An 8,314-nucleotide genomic window follows, 5' to 3' on the forward strand; every position below is an offset into this window, starting at 1 on the left:
ATATATATATATATATATATATATATATACATATATTGAGATAATGATGCAAATAAACACAATTAGACATGATATATATAAATAATATGAATATACACTTAGATATAGTTCTCGCTCTCTCTCTCTCTCTCTCTTGCTATATATGTATATAGATAGATAGATAGATAGATTGACAGATACAAAAACTAAATACAATCAGATGATAAACATATATGAACAAGCATATATTTATATTAAGGGCATATAGATATTTATATATACTGACAAATAAATTTACTTTTACATGGAATATAAAAAATACAGAAAACTTAGGGAAGAACTCATTGTTTTTTAATTCAACAACTGTTTCTGGGAGGTTGAGACCAGTTCAAGATGGCTTCTAGATGTTAGGTCTCTAGATGTTAGAAGATAGAATGTGCAATCTGCTCACATCAAAACAGCAGCTATAATGATGATCATGATGATGATCTAATGGACGCTTCTGTCAAAGATGAGGTATGAGTGTTCAGTATTTTGCTGAATGACCTGCACAAATGATTTGTTTATAGTGTTCAAATGTTATGGTATCGCATATTAGTTCACTCACTTCATCAAATCGACTTTGTCTGAACATGTGCATGGTGTCCTATACATCAGGTGTCGAAGTGATTGCAGAGCAATGTGAGATAAAGTGTTTTGCTCTCAAGAACACGATGCACCACCCTGTCTAGGAATTGAAACCATGATCTCCCTATAATAATAATAATGATGATGATAATAATAATTATAATAATAACAACAACAACAATTCCAAACCTTCAAGGGAAGGAGTAAGCTAATTACATCAACCCCAGTGCTCAACTGGTACCTATTCATCAACCCTGAAAGGATGAAAGGCAAAGTTGATTTTGGCAAAATTTGAACTTAGAACATAAAGACAGATGAAACAACACCACCAAGCATTTTCCCAGGGTGCTAACAATTTTACCAGCTTGAATAATAATAATGACAATGATAATAAAAACTACCTACCCTTCATGAGCAAAGGAAGGTGGTGGGATGAGCTTCATGTTGGACTCAGCTGATAGCTGTATCCATCTTACATGTGAGAGTAGCTGCACAAAATAACTGCTCAAATCAGCAATGTTTGGGTACTAGAAAAGAACAAGCACAATGGTTTTGTCACTCTGTATGCATCTTAAACAGCCTTTACTGACAGCACATTTGTGCTCATAGAATTTATCCTAAACTGGCAATACCCCTCACCCAGTAGTTCTGCCCGGCTAGGAATTTCTGGAAGTTATCCATGGGCCTCAGCCAAAAAGTCTTTGTTACCAGCCAGTTGGTTTTTAGAAACACCCAAAGTTACTCTAAGAACTTTATCACTTCTGCCCATCACTAATTCTCTCTAGTATATCAATGTGGAACTTCCACCAATTGTTCAACTTGTAGAAGTCTGTTAGTATTTGAAAACATTCTAGTGGCCAAATGCTCTGCCATAATTATAATAAAATCTATTCTAACTCAGCATCTCCTCCAATTTATTTGCATTTTTATTAATTATCCCTTAGGTAATATCATTAACTCTTCAAAAGAACAGAGCTGTCTGCTTTGAAATCCCTTGCATTAGACTTTGTACTAAATGTCAATATGACTTTTAAAATGCAACATTTCAACATTCACCATTTCAACATTCCTTTATATGACAAATAAAAGTAGCAACAACAAATTATTACAGTAACAATGAAGTATTTTTAATTAAACTGAACTGCAAGTGATTGCTTCTGGCCACTGTCATAGATTTCAATAAAATCAAGTAGGCTCTTGCATGCAAAAACGACAAACAACTTAGCCTTGAACATTTATATGCATTTTCTCCAATATGTCCCTAAAACTCTTTATGTATTTCTCAAATAATGATCTTTAAAGACAATGATAATAGTAATCTATATTATTTGTCTTTGTGTTAATTCTTCTTCAGCTGATCAATCACACGCATTTATTCAAACCAGTAAGGTAAACATTATAACAAAAGTCCATGACTTATTTAAGATTATATTTATGCAAATGTTTAGGGAGATCCACTGATCGCTTTGTATCGCTTGCTTCCAATTTTAAAGCTTAAATTCAAATTAAAATTAATCACTCTTGAAGTGATTATGTAGTCACCCAACTCTATTCTTCAAGTAGCAAAATTTACCACTTCAAATTCATTTCTTTTTAAACTTAGAGATCTTGGACTCATTGTACATTTCTATACAAGTTGTATTTATTTAATCCTTCCAATTAATTTCCATTCAATTCAACATTTCAATGGAAATTAATCACAAAATTAATTTAATCTTCATTTTCCCAACATATCAAACAAAAATCATATCTATATGAATGAAAATAATGACAATAGATACATATAAATGTGGAATGCAAACAACTTTAATAATTACAATTAATTAAAGAAGGCAGTAACCATAACAGGGAAACAAATGAATAGCTACGATATGTGGGACTGGTTTGGGTAATAACAACAAAAATGTTACAATGTTATCAGAAAGTAATATTTTCTCAAATGAATAAAAGCAAACTGGTCAACTAAGTTAGGTATATAACTAACCAAACATGAGTAAGCAACAGAAAATCTTGATTAAACCAGAACATGCAATTTTAAAAATCAAAGCTGCATAGTTGAAGTAGGGTACATATAACATGTGTGTGCCCTTTACCTAAACATCTCACATAAAACTAAACGGTATTAAAATCATATTTTATATTTGCAACCAATTCTATGCTTTCAGGATGCATTAGATGCCTAGCAGAAAATGTCATTGGTTTTGAGTTCAAAACTACAGCAGGAATTTTGTTGTGTTCATGAACAGAATATTCACTTTGCATCTCAAAATTGATATTGAATAAATCTAGTTCAGTCCCATATTAGAAACTGAGGCAGTGATACTCCTTTCCCATTCTCAATCACTTTGGGAAGCTTTGCCATAGGATGTGAGCTCTTATTCTGATCAAAGGCTGTATGTGATGGTGGCTGTCTCACACTACTTCCACATTAAATTCATCTGTCAAGAGGAGATATCTCCTTTGGTTATGAGAGATTCTCACAATAAAGGTGCAATAAGACGAGGGTTAGCACATCAAATCCAGGTAGTAAATTGAAAGTTCTAGATTCGATCATTAGTATAATTTGGAAATATAATATGACCTTAAGGTGTTTGGAGAATATATTAATCAAGTGGTTGTATAAATGAAATATCCAGGGTAAGAAAATAGTAATGAAAAACAGACATATAATTTCAGTTGTGGATTAATCTTTTCTATTATTGTCAGTGCAAGATTCTACCTTTAATGCCATTTTATATAAAAAGACTTCTGTATATTCCAACCAGCCCTATTACTTATTTATTTATTTATTTATTTATCTATTTATGTTTGTGCTTCTGTTTCAGCTTCACTCAGCAATGATTTCTTTCAACATTATTCTCAGCTGAGTCAACCAAACTCTTCCTTTTCTCTTGGTATTTGGCTCATCCAAAGTGATATTAACCACTTCTCAAGCAGGAAGCATATGGTCTAAACACCACCATCTACTTCTTCTTCATCTATATGTGGTACTTGCATAAATGTACATATAAATAAAGACAAACAGGCGAATGGATGGACAGTACCTCAGGCAAATAAGACCAGGGGAGACATGGGAAAAAGCAATGAGATTAAATATTAGACTTAATATGTTGTGTGTCATAGATGAAATGGAACTAGAAGAAGAGTTGCAGTGGTACCATACTACAAATGCACTTAACCTCGATATCACAACAAAGCAGCAACTGAAATGATTATATTTTAAAATACATGATGGGTTGATATATATGAAACAAGTGACTAAGCACTTTTTTACATCTCTTAACTCTACATAAGTTGAATTATTGTACACAAGCCTAAATATATTGAATACAGCTTCACATACAATTTCATATATGAGGGGTTCTTTTTCTATTTCTATTAAAGCAGATATAATTTTTATAATACATCAACTGATCAAAAATATTTACCACATCAATTTTATTATATGCAATATGCATGTTGTATGGTTGCAAAACATAGGCATTAAATGCAAAAGATGAAAAGAAATGAGATGAGCATGCCCTATTGGATGTGTAATGTTAGCATACTCGAACAACAGGATGCAAATGAGCTGAGAGAAAAAACAGGTTATAAAAATAATGAGACTGTGCAAAAGAGAATACTGAGCTTCACAGATATGTGATATATACAGAGGATTACAGTTAAAAAGTACCAAATTATCCAGTGGGTGGAAGATGCAGAAGAGAAAGACCAAAAGTAAGGAAAGACTACAGGTTGGTGTGGTGACAAATATTAAGTATAAATATAAACAGCAAGTGTTTTGGAAAGAGAAGGAAATATAGATGTATTTGTAGGTTTTATTGATATAATTCTCATGAAAGGTATACAGGTATATATACGTGTGTAATGTGTGTGTGTAGATAGATAGATACATACATACATACATACATGCATACATACATACATACATACATACATACATACACACACACGTTTGTATTGAAAGAGAGAGAGAGAGAGAGAGAGAGAGAGAGAGTATATTTCAAAGACAGTTGTTATAGATTTAAATATCATATCATTAAAAATTTAGAACCAAAGTTTCAAATACCAAGAAAGATTGAAAATGATTTATTCATTCATTGCTTTACATTTGTTTATTTTTCTGAAATATTTGGGTTTTGTGCTTTATGAATTGAACTTCTAATGTTTTTTAATGTTTGAATATATTTCAAATTTTATAGAAATTAACAGTCCAAAGTACAGAACATACTATCTGAATAGTTTAGACGTACAAACATATTTAAACATGAAACAATGAAAGAATATTTTTTTTTACATCTTCAATGGCATTAGAAATTGCATACTATTTGAAGATATAATTTTTTTCAAATGAGAAATTTTATTACTAACAGGAGCATTTCAATGTATACTGTCTATAAATTGTGTGAAATATAATTGTCTGCCATTATTGTTACAGACATCTGTAGAGTAGTTTAAGATGATTTGATATCAACATATATCCAATTTAAATGTGAAACAATGAACGAATTAAGTATTTTCCAATTCTCCATGTTATCTGAAACTACATACAACTTTATGAAATTATGATTTTTTTAAATGAGGAATTTTAATTTATAATACAACTTTATTCCAAGCCTTCAGAATTGTTGCTTGATATGTCAATGAAACATATCTCAAAGCTTGTTAAAGAAGCTGCCCCACTGAAGGAGAATATAGATTGGAATAGTACCTTGTAAGATGCTATAGTCTTCTATTTTCCAAGTAAAATTAGGAGATTCTTCGCAATTATTTATTTCTTTTTTTGCACCTGTTCACCATCAAATAGTCAACAATTTTGGCATTATCAGCATGAGAGTAAACACACTAATCAAAAAACAAGAGTTAAAAAACCTACACCTTGAATGTACTTCTACCATGTACAGTCAAGCACTGATCCCATTGAAAATATACACAGTTCATTACTAGTGAGTATTTTGAAGAGTGCACAGTGCCACCTCCCTAATGAACAGCAACCCTTTGTCAAGAGATTCTTTAAGGCAACCAGCTATGGACATTGAGCAATTGAAAGAGTATGTCCATTAAAATGAACCACTCTTGGTTACAGATAGTAATTAAAACGCTTGTAGAGGGATTTTATAATTAGTGACATCTAACTGGGAAGAAATAGTTTTCTTTTGTGTGCTTTTGGCGGCACTGGCAAAGCTATTTTGATCATAAGATTAGCAAAAGTCTCTTCACTCAAACAGATTACTATTGCAGTGGCCTCTTCAAGAATTATTGCAGATTTGTTCACAAGTAGCAGGACTGCTTATTCTACTTTTAAGCTGCAAATAGATTTTGCATGCAATGATAGTCCTGTGATTAATTAATATTGATAAAAAAGCTGGACAGGCATAAGTTAGGAAGCAGGTCAAACAGAAAGTATGAGAAGAGAGGACAATATCTTTCTGGCATTTGTTACACTCATTTGCACTTTACAAGATTTCAGGAGTAACACTAGCATTCTGAGTAAAATTACAGGCTTGCTTTCTGGCGATTTCAGCACCAGCTGATGAATTGAAAGTATGCCTGAAAGAAACCTGTACTTGAAGACAAAAGAGAAAATTTATTCTTTCTACAACACAAGAGCTCCAATAAATAGTGATGTCATAGTAGGCTTGTTTGCAACGGTGTTACATCAGCTTGAGGAAGTGGTCAGCTGCCAGTTGACACTGAGATTGGAGATGTCAAAATATAAAACTGTGAAATATAAAACAGTCATCAACATTTCTCAAGAAATGCTACTGAAAGTTTATCATGACCGCTCGCTTTCACAGAATTGTAGATACCAACTTCCCATCAGAGCATGATGTTGCTGAACAAGAACTGTTGTCTACATCAGAACTCTTGCTCAATAAAACATTTTTTTCTGTAAGGATTATTTGTTTTATGTGTTGCATATCAATTTAGTATTACAAGAAAATATAAAAAGTAAAGCATAAAGATAACATTTTCTTAACCTACAAGATTAAAATTACTAATAAACACAGAATAAAAAAGATCCCTTTGTAACCATATAGTCTCAAGTTCTATCACATTACATAACACCTTGTGCAAGTGTCTTCTTCAGGAGCCCCAGGCCAATTAATGGTGAAATGAAACTATATGGATGCCTATGGTACACGTTTGTCTCTGTGAGTGTATCTGTGCATATGAGTTATGTACATAACATATTCACTGTGTATTTGTGGTAATGTCTACCTTATGTATCTTTCCCTGAAAGTGTTGAGCTAAAATGAGTGACATTTGTTGTCATTCCCTTTCAGCAGATCGTCCTTTTTCTCCAGCTCTGCCTTTTTGATAAGAAGCGGAATTTAAGATTCCCGTACTTCAAAAATAGGTAAGTGCATGCAACTGTTAAAAACAGCATTGAAGATGTTTATTTATCTAACCCATTCTAGGACAGAAAAAGGGATGCAAAACAAAGGGGAAAACAGTTTCAAAAGCTTAACACATGATGGAAGCTGAGAAAAGTTTTACTTTAGACATGTATCTGCATTACAATGAAGAAATATGCAAATGTAATCTCATACAAAAAGAAGTACATAAAATCTTGTTAGAATTGAAGTCATTTACATTTAGCAAAACACTGTTTCTGCACATTCATCACCTGGGCAATACAAGGTACCTCTGCTAGTAGGCAATATATATAAAGCAGTGATATGGCATCTGAACAATGCAGACTGGCTATCTTTCACGTTTATATGTTATATTATAGTTACATAACTTCATACCAGGTCCATTAAGGAAAGTGGGAGGAAGAAGAGAAGGAAAAGACTTTGGAGATTAAAAATATATTTATATAACATATACAGCAAAGTTGTGAGCAGTTAAAACAGATTTTTCAGCAAACTGGTTTTTCAATGCAAAACTACACTGGTTTGTTCAGATAACTTCAAGTCTTTTATTTTATGAAAACAAATGCTGAATATAAAAAATGTAATTATAATCATAAACATGCTTTACATCTCTGTTGCTTCCTTTGACAAAACACAGGTATAATAGATGCTTTCCCCCTCTGTTTACTATAATCATAAAGAATTATTACCCAAAAGTTTATAACATACCAACACAACATATACATACATACATATATATATACATATGCATGCTGTCTATATATATATATATATATAATGTGTATGTGTGTATGATAATTCAATTCTATTAGTACAACTCGTAGTAGATAGACTTATAATAATAAGGTGTAAATATTGGGTTTAAAATGCTTGGAATAGAAAATGTCTCTGGGATTCAAAACTGCATCTTCGGTAAACATAAGGCTGTTACAGAAGATGTGGGTTCAAGTCCCACAGGCAGCCTTCAGCTTTTTCTGTCAATGAGTTTTTTAATCTAAAATTTACACACAGTTACTTATAGCTTTATCTACTTTAAGTTTATCCATTAAAAATGAATTATTTTGCATTTTCTAAAAGTTTCTTGATTCTTATGATATAAACAGGTGCAGGTGTGGTTGTGTGGTAAGAAGCTTGCTTCCCAGTCACATAGTTCCAGGTTCAGTCCCATCGCATGGCATCTCACGCAAGTGTCTTCAACTATAGCCTTGGACCAACCATAGCCTTGTGAGTGGATTTGGTAGATGGAAAATTAAAGAAGCCTGTTGTGTATGTGTGTGTGTGTATGTATATATATATATATATATATATATATATATATATATATATAT

The 8,314-nt window shown here is 32.1% G+C and overlaps 1 long non-coding RNA gene across 2 annotated transcripts in view; it reads right to left on the reverse strand.

Moving 5' to 3' along the window:
• LOC128247302 (uncharacterized) overlaps positions 1-8,314 on the reverse strand; it is a 138,271-nt gene that overhangs the window by 9,603 nt on the left and 120,354 nt on the right. For both annotated transcript variants that reach the window (XR_008263675.1, XR_008263674.1), the window contains exon 2: positions 1,012-1,133. This is a non-coding gene — a long non-coding RNA (uncharacterized LOC128247302). The remainder of the gene's footprint in view (positions 1-1,011; positions 1,134-8,314) is intronic.

Source organism: Octopus bimaculoides, chromosome 3, assembly GCF_001194135.2.
Source record: "Octopus bimaculoides isolate UCB-OBI-ISO-001 chromosome 3, ASM119413v2, whole genome shotgun sequence".
Taxonomy (NCBI): Eukaryota; Metazoa; Mollusca; class Cephalopoda; order Octopoda; family Octopodidae; genus Octopus; species Octopus bimaculoides.